Source organism: Borostomias antarcticus (genome assembly GCF_949987555.1).
Source record: "Borostomias antarcticus genome assembly, contig: scaffold_437, whole genome shotgun sequence".
Classification (NCBI taxonomy): Eukaryota; Metazoa; Chordata; class Actinopteri; order Stomiiformes; family Stomiidae; genus Borostomias; species Borostomias antarcticus.
Window position 1 is genome coordinate 10,001 of NW_028175921.1, and position 10,230 is coordinate 20,230.

General features: G+C 53.8%; 1 pseudogene across 1 annotated transcript in view; it reads left to right on the plus strand.

Annotated features, from left to right (window-relative positions):
* Positions 1-4,800, plus strand: part of LOC311329044 — a 13,178-nt pseudogene extending 8,378 nt beyond the window's left edge. The window contains exons 4-5 of the transcript XR_014631333.1: positions 1-2,263; positions 3,456-4,800. The exon at positions 1-2,263 is cut by the window's left edge and continues 1,935 nt beyond it. The product of XR_014631333.1 is annotated as an uncharacterized misc_RNA (transcript). The remainder of the gene's footprint in view (positions 2,264-3,455) is intronic.
* The last annotated feature ends 5,430 nt before the right edge of the window (positions 4,801-10,230 follow it).

Genomic DNA, 10,230 nt, shown 5'->3' on the forward strand with positions numbered 1-10,230 from the left:
CTCCCTCCTGGCGGGCACCTCCTCTTCGGCCGCCGCCGCCTCCGCCATCGCCGGCTTCTTCAAGGGCGCCAAGCAGCAGCGCTTCGACGAGAACACGCCCCCGCACTCCACGCCCATGCTCCCGCCCTCCGCCTACTCCCAGCTGGCCCACCTCCCCAAGCTCCTCTTCCCCTCCGCCTCCTCCTCCTCCTCCAGCTCCTCCCTCCACCACGCCCCCCAGCACCACCCCGGCCTGGGCCTCCTCCGCCCCCCGCACGCCGCCGCCCACCACCTCGCCTCCTCCGCCCACTCCCAGCTCTCCTTCCCCTTCTCCCCCTACGCCAAAGCCCTGGGCCCCGCCTCCTCTGCCTCCATCCCCACCTCCTCCTCCTCCTCCTCCTCCATCCCCACCTCGGACACCTCCAAGCTCCAGAGGCTGGTGGAGAAGCTGGAGAAGGACCCGGCCGGCTCCTCCCACCCCTGGGCCCTCTCCTCCTCCACCTCCTCCTCCATGGAGGCGCTGGCCAGCAGCCTGGCCGCCGCCTCCTCCTCCTCCTCCTCCTCCTCGGCGATGGCTGGGCTTTTCGGCGGCGGCCTCGTGAGCGCCAGCACCTCCAGCACCTACGTGATGGCCGCGCCCCCTTCCTCCTCCTCCTCCTCCTCCTCCTCCCACCACCACGCCTCCCTCTCCAGCTTCACCCGGGAGATGGTGGCCGCCCTGGGGATGAGCGCCAACGGGGCGGGCGCCCTAGCCGGCGCCATGCTCCCCTCGCTGGGCCTCATGGGCGTGTCGGCGGCGGCGGCATTGGCGCCCAACCAGTGCGGGGTGTGCCTGCGCGTGTTGAGCTGCCCCCGGGCACTGCGCCTCCACCAGGCCACCCACCTGGGCGAGAGACCCTTCCCCTGCAAGCTGTGCGGCCGCTCGTTCTCCACCAAGGCCAGCCTGCGCTCTCACCTGGCCACGCACCGGGCTCGCCCGCCCAACGCCCGCGCCCAGAACTCCTGCCCGCTGTGCCAGCGCAAGTTCACCAACGCCCTGGTTCTACAGCACCACATCCGCATGCACCTGGGGGGTCAGCTGCCCCCGGAGGGCGCCGAGGAGGAGGAGGAGGAGCCGGCGTCCGAGGAGCAGGGCGGGGCGGAGATGGACGCCGCCCAGCGGACGCAGCAGCTGCTGCTAGCCGACGCCCCCGCGGCGTCCACCGACACGCCCACTCCACCTCCTCCTCCTCCTCCTATCCAATCGAAGAGCCCGGCCCCCGGGCCGTTCCCGACCGCCGTGTCGTCCCTGGGCGCCGGCCCGGTCTCCGCCTCCAGCGCGATGTCGAAGCCCGCCGCGTCCCGCCCCTCCAGCCCCGACCTCGTCCCCCCCACCGACCTCAGCCCCGACCCCTCCCTCAACCCCTCCTCCCTCACCCCCCCGCCGCCCGGGAGCGCCGAGCCCCCCGTCCTGTTCGTCAGCGCCCCGTCGCCGGCCCCTCCCCCCGGGGGCTCGCCGGTCGGGGAGGAGGACGACCGCGCCGAGGATCAAGATGGCCGTCCGGATCCTCCGGGCACTCCCGGGTCGGCGAAGGCCCTCGCTGCCCCCTCCCCCCCCGGGTTCTCCAGATCCGTGTCCATGTCCTGCCTGGGGCTTCCGGAGGGTTCCGCGGACGACGACGACGACGACGCCTTCCTCCCCGGGCCCCGGTCCAACCTGGAGGACCTGCTGAGCACGCCCACCCACGGGGCGCCCGTGGCGCACCCCTGCCCCCCCTCCCTCCTCCCCGCCTCCTCCTCCTCTGCGCCTCTACCTCCTCTACCCCCGAGTCCAGAGCCCCCCAGGCCACGCCCCTCGGCGCCCGCCCGGGACTCCGAGACCCCGCCCGCCAGACCCAAGACGCCCCCGCCGCCCGAGGGGGCCGAGGAGGAGGGCAGGGAGGACGCCCCTCCGCCCGCCGCGCCAAAGTACGACCACGCCCCCGCGCCCGAGAGGGACCTTCGGATGGTGGCGTCGATGCTGGAGACCTTTGAGGGGCGCGGCGCGGAGACGACGGCGGCGGCGGCGGGGGCGGCGCCCCAGAGAGCGCCCACCTTCGTGAGGGAGACCAGGCAGGGGCTGCATTTCAGCTTCCACGGGAAGGAGGACAGGACCGAGGACCCCGGGCCCGGCGGCGAGCGCGGGGCGGAGCCGACCGCCGTGGCCGTGGCCCCCACCCTGCCCCCCCCCGCGGCGCGGCCAGAAAAGAAGACGTACAGCTGCGCCGAGTGTGGGAAGGAGTACGCCAGCCGCAGCGGACTCAAGGTAGAGAGGGCGGGGACAGGATGACACGGGGCGCCCCGGTAGCTCAACGGGGCGGGGCGTGTACCATGTAAAGGCTAGTCCTTACTGCAGAGGCGTGGGTGTGTTTGTTTGTTTATTTTATTTAAAAGAAGGAACAGTGCACATTCATCAACATATCAGTTTCCACATCAGTGTTAATGTACCAGAGTTAGCTAGTAGACCGAAGATGATTTTCATCTGCAGTCCCCCGGCAGGTCAACATAGTACTACAAAACAACACAGTATCATCTATAATCTATAATCTATAATATAAGTTTGAATCCGCCCCACGCCCTTTGCTGCATGTCTTCTCCCCTCTCTCTCTCTCTCTCTCTCTCTCTCTCTCTCCTCTCTCTCTCTCTCTCTCTCTCTCTCTCCCTCTCTCTCTCTCCCTCTCTCCCTCTTTTTCTCTCTCTCTCCCTCTCTCTCTCTCTCTCTCTCTCTCTCAGCTGTCCTGTCCTAATGAAGCAGAAATGCCGTGAAAATATCTATAAAAAAGACAAAATGGTGACAGACTACAGCGGTGGGGCTGGTTTGATGGGGGACAGACGGTTTGATGGGGGACAGACGGTTTGATGGGGGACAGACGGTTTGATGGGGGACAGACGGTTTGATGGGGGACAGACGGTTTGATGGGGGACAGACGGTTTGATGGGGGACAGACGGTTTGATGGGGGACAGACGGTTTGATGGGGGACAGACGGTTTGATGGGGGACAGACGGTTTGATGGGGGACAGACGGTTTGATGGGGGACAGACGGTTTGATGGGGGACAGACGGTTTGATGGGGGACAGACGGTTTGATGGGGGACAGACGGACAGCATGACAGCACAATAGACTGTAATCGTACGACTGGTCACAAATAGCTCTGTTATGACTGTTTCAGACTAAATTCTCATGTTTTTTTGTATGTTATGGGAGATTTATTTGTGCAGTTATACTCCACAAAGAAATATACTTATACTCAAGTTATAATATATATATATAGTTATACTCCACATACAAATATACATTTGGATATGGAGCTGTTTTATTTACTTGACGGAGCCACTGTTTGCTGAGGTATGATGACATCCTGAGGTAAAAGTTAGTTCCCTCCAGCCTGGGTGAGTCAGGAGGGCGGTTTGGGGCGGATCTTTAAAACAAGCCTCTAATTTGCCCTCTCCACCACAGGGACACATGAAGCATCACAGCGGCGTCGTCAAGACGACGACACGCCCCCCCGCGCGCAACAGTCGCGCGCCGGCCCCCGAGCGACTTCCTGCGACCGCGCCCGCCGCTTCCTCCTCCCACGCGCCGACCACCAGGAGTACCGTGGGCTTCTGGAACCAGTACCAGGCCTTCCTCAGCACCAGCGGCACGCCAACGGACGAGGGGGCGCCGGGCGCCGGCGCCGCCGGCAGCCAGGGGGAGGATGTGGAGATGCCCCGATTGTCCGAGTCGCCCGTCAGGTCCCAGATGGATCCACCCGCCGGGCGGGGCTCCGAGGAAGACAGGGAGGGGTCGGAGAACGGGCTGACGCTGCAGTCGATGTGATTGGCCAGGGGGCGGGTCTCTGGTGCTCTCAAATGGACATCTTTAGGGCACAACTGTATGGGGTTCTGTATAGTATAACACCCCCAGAGTAGTCTGTCCGTTTGGTAGTCTGTGAGTAAACTGTTTAGCTAGTTTGTGGTATCTGTAAGTTGGCCTGCCTGTGTTTTTATATAGAGGGAAAGTTGAATGAAGAAACTGTTACGGTTGAGAGATTGAGGAAGAGAAATTGTTGTCATAACAAGGAAAATGAGAGCCAGGGGCTTGAGGAACAAACAACTCTCCTACAGTAGGTTGGTGTCTTTTTATCGGACAGAGGGCTCTACTCTCTATTTTGGGGATGTTTCCTGTGGGTTTGACTCACGTTGTTTTTGGGATAGTTATAAACACGTTCTAACAGAAAGAAGAAAAAAAAAGTAAGGCTAAAATGAGATGACGAAGCACTGCTGTTAACACTGTCCAAACCTAAACACAGCGTTCAGTCAACGCAGCAGAAAAGGGAACCGTTCCGTTCAGAAACCTACGGAGAACCGGAGCTCCAGGTGTCTAATTACACCCAGAGAACCACGTCTCTGTTAGTCTGTGTGTTTTATTTCAGTCACACATCCTCATATTATTGTATAATTAACCTTTAACCTACTCCTATTCCTTCATGTTGTGGTTTTACCTTTGTACTAACTCACCCAAACTCCTCCCCTTCCTGTCCAACAGAGGGGGGGGGCGGGACTTAGGGCCAGGTAGCTTCCTGACGTCTAACCCTGTTCCTTCCACCTTGTGAATAAAACGGTTGTTGTTGCTGTTGTGTGGTCCCAAAGTGGTGTCTGTTTCACTGTAACTCTGTGTTTTTGTTAATGATATGGAGAAGAAAAAAGGAACTCTGGTGTGTGATGTTGTTGTCCGTTGTACTCTGTGTTTCCCCCGAACGTACAGAGGGAAAGCAAAAACATAGAAACACAATAAAATAAAAAAACACTTTGGAAACAGATGTTGATCTCTCACGGTTTTTGATGTCTTGTTTTGGCTGTGTAGATCTTAACGGTCTTTTATCGTGCCGGCATATGTGTGCGTGTGTGTTTGTGAGTGTGTGTGTGTGTGTGTGTGTGTGACATTCCGATGTGTGGGAGTGTGTATAGACACAGCGGTTCGCTCCAGCCGTAACCCTCTCTTACCAGTCTCCCTCACACACGGGCGTCGTAATCCCAACCACCAATCAGGCGTCCTCTCACTTCCTGTGTGTCTGTCACTTCAAGCGAGAGGAGGCGGGAGGCCAGCTGTCCCCAATTCACACCCTAATGTCCCCAACTATGACAACCAAGGCAGCCTTTGTGTGCGTGTGTACGTGTTTTGTGTGTGTGTGTGGGGGGGGGGTGCTATGTTGTTAGTAGCTGTTTTCAAGGTCTGCCAAAATCTGTGTGTGTGTGCGTATGTGTGTGTGTGTGTGTGTGTATGTGTGTGTGTGCGTGTTTCTTGTGTTTGCACAGAAGGGGGCAGTGTACACTGGTACAGAGCAAGAGGAGGAGGAGGAGGAGGAGGATGATGATGATGATGATGATGATGATGATGAAGGAGACAGTGTTAAATCAATGCAGTGAGAGTACATTGCCTGTCTAAAGTACAAGTGAGTCAATCATTGCCCAGTGATTAAGGTTGGGATTTTAGGAGGCCATCCTGATTCTCCAGTCAGGGGAAACACTGTTCCCCGTTCAAGGTCAAGGTCAACTTTATTTATATAGCACATTTAACAACCCAGGTTGCACCAAAGTGCTTTACAATATAAAAACAGACAAATACAAAATACAATATAAAGTGTAAGTTAACATTCAATACAATAAACGAACACAACACGCCTAGGGATGTATGACCTAACAAGCCTCAAAAGTCAAAGAAAACAAGTGGGTCTTCAACTGTGACTTGAACACCTCTACGGTCTGGGCAGACCTAATTTGCCGTGGCAGACTGTTCCACAGCTTGGGGGCCGCCACAAAAGTTCGGTTGCCTTTTGTCTTAAGCCTAGACCTTGAGACATCTAGCAGTAGTTCATTACAAGACCTCAGTGCTCCAGCTGGGGTGCGAACATGGAGGAGTTCAGCTAAGTGCTGAGGCGCCAGACCATTCAAAGCCTTGAACACAAACATCACCAGAGCATTGGTTCCTACAGGAAACACCAAACACCAGGGCATTGGTTCCTACAGGAAACACCAAACACCAGGGCATTGGTTCCTACAGGAAACACCAAACACCAGGGCATTGGTTCCTACAGGAAACACCAATCTCCATGGTATTGGTTCCTACAGGAAACACCAAACTCCATGGTATTGGTTCCTACAGGAAACACCAAACACCAGGGCATTGGTTCCTATAGGAAACACCAAACTCCATGGTATTGGTTCCTACAGGAAACATTATATACCAGGACATTGGTTCCAACATTTTTTATTTTATTTAATTTTATAATAGGACCTGAGGGATCTTTAATCAACCACATGGCAGTGACACACATGAGTACCCACACTTGAGAGGTGACACAACACACACATGCAACTTCACGAGTCACCGGTGGAATTTGTCCTCTGCATTTTTCCATCCAGGCTTGTCCTCCTCCAGGGGCAGCCAGGAGCAGTGGGCAGCCTGGTCAGTGACGACCGTCCAAGTCCTGGTCAGGTGAGAAGAGAGGAAAGTTCCGCACACTGATTTCTCCCGGTTCACTTTATTGAAAATTTCACAACGTTTCGACCCCTAGGTCTTCATCAGGTCTTCATCATCATATATAAACACATGTATATAGGCTATTCATCATGTCATTATTATGTGTTTATATATGTGCAGCCTCTAACTGCACCTTTTAGCCTAATTGACTGGCAGATGATGTCAGATGTGATGTCACAGGCTCTCAGCCTGTATATACCTGCTTCCTGTCATTAGAAGCTTTGAAGTTGCCTGATGAAGACCTAAGGGTCGAAACGTTGTGATATTTTCAATAAAGTGGACCAGGAGATATCAGTGTGTGGATCTCTCCTCTCTCCTCACGTATGTACTCTGAGATCCAGCCCCTGGCCTGGTAAGGGTGGATGTTCTCACGTATGTACTCTGAGATCCAGCCCCTGGCCTAGTAAGGGTGGATGTGCGCTCAGCTCTGGTCCTGGTCAGGGACAGGGATGGGGAGGAAATGCAAACCCCACACAGAAAGGCCCGGGAGATACCCCCTGGGGTACCTGAGCAGGGAGACAATCCAACAGGGCATTGGTTCCAACAGGGAGACAGTCCAACAGGGCATTGGTTCCAACAGGGAGACAGTAGAACAGGGCATTGGTTCCAACAGGGAGACAATCCAACAGGGTATTGGTTCCAACAGGGAGGCAGTACAACAGGGCATTGGTTCCAACAGGGAGGCAGTAGAACAGGGCATTGGTTCCAACAGGGAGACAGTAGAACAGGGCATTGGTTCCAACAGGGAGACAATCCAACAGGGCATTGGTTCCAACAGGGAGACAGTCCAACAGGGCATTGGTTCCAACAGGGAGACAGTAGAACAGGGCATTGGTTCCAACAGGGAGACAGTAGAACAGGGCATTGGTTCCAACAGGGAGACAATCCAACAGGGTATTGGTTCCAACAGGGAGGCAGTACAACAGGGCCTTGGTTCCAACAGGGAGGCAGTACAACAGAGGATTGGTTCCAACAGGGAGACAGTAGAACAGGGCATTGGTTCCAACAGGGAGACAGTAGAACAGGGCATTGGTTCCAACAGGGAGACAGTCCAACAGGGCATTGGTTCCAACAGGGAGACAGTAGAACAGGGCATTGGTTTTAACAGGGAGACAGTAGAACAGGGCATTGGTTCCAACAGGGAGACAGTCCAACAGGGCCTTGGTTCCAACAGGGAGGCAGTACAACAGGGCATTGGTTCCAACAGGGAGACAGTAGAACAGGGCATTGGTTCCAACAGGGAGACAGTAGAACAGGGCATTGGTTCCAACAGGGAGACAGTCCAACAGGGCATTGGTTCCAACAGGGAGACAGTAGAACAGGGCATTGGTTTTAACAGGGAGACAGTAGAACAGGGCATTGGTTCCAACAGGGAGACAGTCCAACAGGGCATTGGTTCCAACAGGGAGACAGTAGAACAGGGCATTGGTTCCAACAGGGAGGCAGTACAACAGAGGATTGGTTCCAACAGGGAGACAGTACAACAGAGGATTGGTTCCAACAGGGAGACAGTACAACAGGGCATTGGTTCCAACAGGGAGACAGTAGAACAGGGCATTGGTTCCAACAGGGAGACAGTAGAACAGGGCATTGGTTCCAACAGGGAGACAGTAGAACAGGGCATTGGTTCCAACAGGGAGACAGTCCAACAGGGCATTGGTTCCAACAGGGAGACAGACCAGCAGGGCATTGGTTCCAACAGGGAGGCAGTACAACAGAGGATTGGTTCCAACAAGGAGGCAGTACAACAGAGCATTGGTTCCAACAGGGAGACAGTACAACAGGGCATTGGTTCCAACAGGGAGGCAGTACAACAGAGGATTGGTTCCAACAGGGAGACAGTACAACAGAGGATTGGTTCCAACAGGGAGACAGTCCAACAGGGCATTGGTTCCAACAGGGAGACACTAGAACAGGGCATTGGTTCCAACAGGGAGACAGTAGAACAGGGCATTGGTTCCAACAGGGAGACAGTCCAACAGGGCCTTGGTTCCAACTGGGAGACAGTCCAACAGGGCCTTGGTTCCAACTGGGAGACAGTACTTCATTGGTTCCAACAGGGAGACAGTCCAACAGGGCATTGGTTCCAACAGGAAGACAGTCCAACAGGGCATTGGTTCCAGGGCAGAGAGACAGTCCAACAGGGCATTGGTTCCAACAGGGAGACAGTCCAGCAGGGCATTGGTTCCAGGGCAGAGAGAAGAGGCAGTGCTTCACATCCCCTGCAGGGAGCGCAGTCAGTCCTTTCATGGCACAAACTAGGTTCAAAAGTTACAAAAAGATGATCCCACAGGCTGTCTAATAATTCAGTTATGATGTGAGGTTTCAGTTCTAGATCTTTCATGCTAATCTTTTTGCAACTTTTAATTCCTTCATCTTTCTTCTTTAAACCTGCCCTTTGAAACAGACGAGAAGAGATTCTCTTCTTGTTACATGGCAGTAGCGATGCCAATGACTTGACAATGTATTTGCTAATATTCATTGAGATGATCATTATTAATCATTATTTATTATTTGAGGTTGAATATGAAATATTAAATCATAAATCTGGGAAGTGTAAATCGTTAAGACATAGGCCTATATAAGATCTTAACTCAATATCTTGACGACGTTTATAATAATAGTTTATTCTTATGTATAATATATATATATATATATATATATATATATATATATATATATATTAATCTTTAGCCTATGTCTTATGTTTGGTGGTGTTTTTAATTGTTATATGTGATTTAGAAGTCTGCTAAATAAAGTTGATGATGATGAATCCCCATACCCTAATAATAATAATAATAATAATAATAATAATAACAACAATACATTTTATTTGTAATGCATTTTACATTAGAAACAACTCTCAAAGTGCTATATAGCCTATATATTTAAAAATGTATATAAATGTTATCTATTTTTTAAATAAATAAATAAATAAATAAATAAATAAATAAAAGATCTCTAACTCTAAGTGCAAGCCAGGACTGTTGTATTCCCAACCATACTGTGAAAGTAGCCAAGAAATGAATCCAAATCTTGTCCGTTTTTAGAGGGGGTTGTTGAGCACTGATGTACATTTATTACACAAGTATGTGCGCAAACACGCCTCTGTAAAACTCTTAACTCATAAATAGCCTGTTGAATCAAGGTAGGGCGGAATGAGCGCGGAGGTCTCCGGCACGGTGACCCCTCATCGCTCCGAGAGGAGGGGCTAGAGAGGGGGGGCTAGAGAGGAGGGGCTAGAGAGGAGGGGCTAGAGAGGAGGGGCTAGAGAGGGGGGGCTAGAGAGGAGGGGCTAGAGAGGGGGGGCTAGAGAGGGGGGGCTAGAGAGGAGGGGCTAGAGAGGGGGGGCTAGAGAGGAGGGGCTAGAGAGGGGGGGCTAGAGAGGAGGGGCTAGAGAGGGGGGGCTAGAGAGGAGGGGCTAGAGAGGAGGGGCTAGAGAGGGGGGGCTAGAGAGGGGGGGCTAGAGAGGGGGAGCTAGAGAGGGGGGGCTAGAGAGGAGGGGCTAGAGAGGAGGGGCTAGAGAGGGGGGGCTAGAGAGGAGGGGCTAGAGAGGGGGGGCTAGAGAGGAGGGGCTAGAGAGGGGGAGCTCCACTTTCCATCCTGCCCTCCAGGGACCTGGACTACCACGTCTGCAGCTGCGAGAGAGAGGAGAGGACAGCACCTAAACATCCCTCATTATGATGAAAGACTAGTTAGAGAGGGTTAG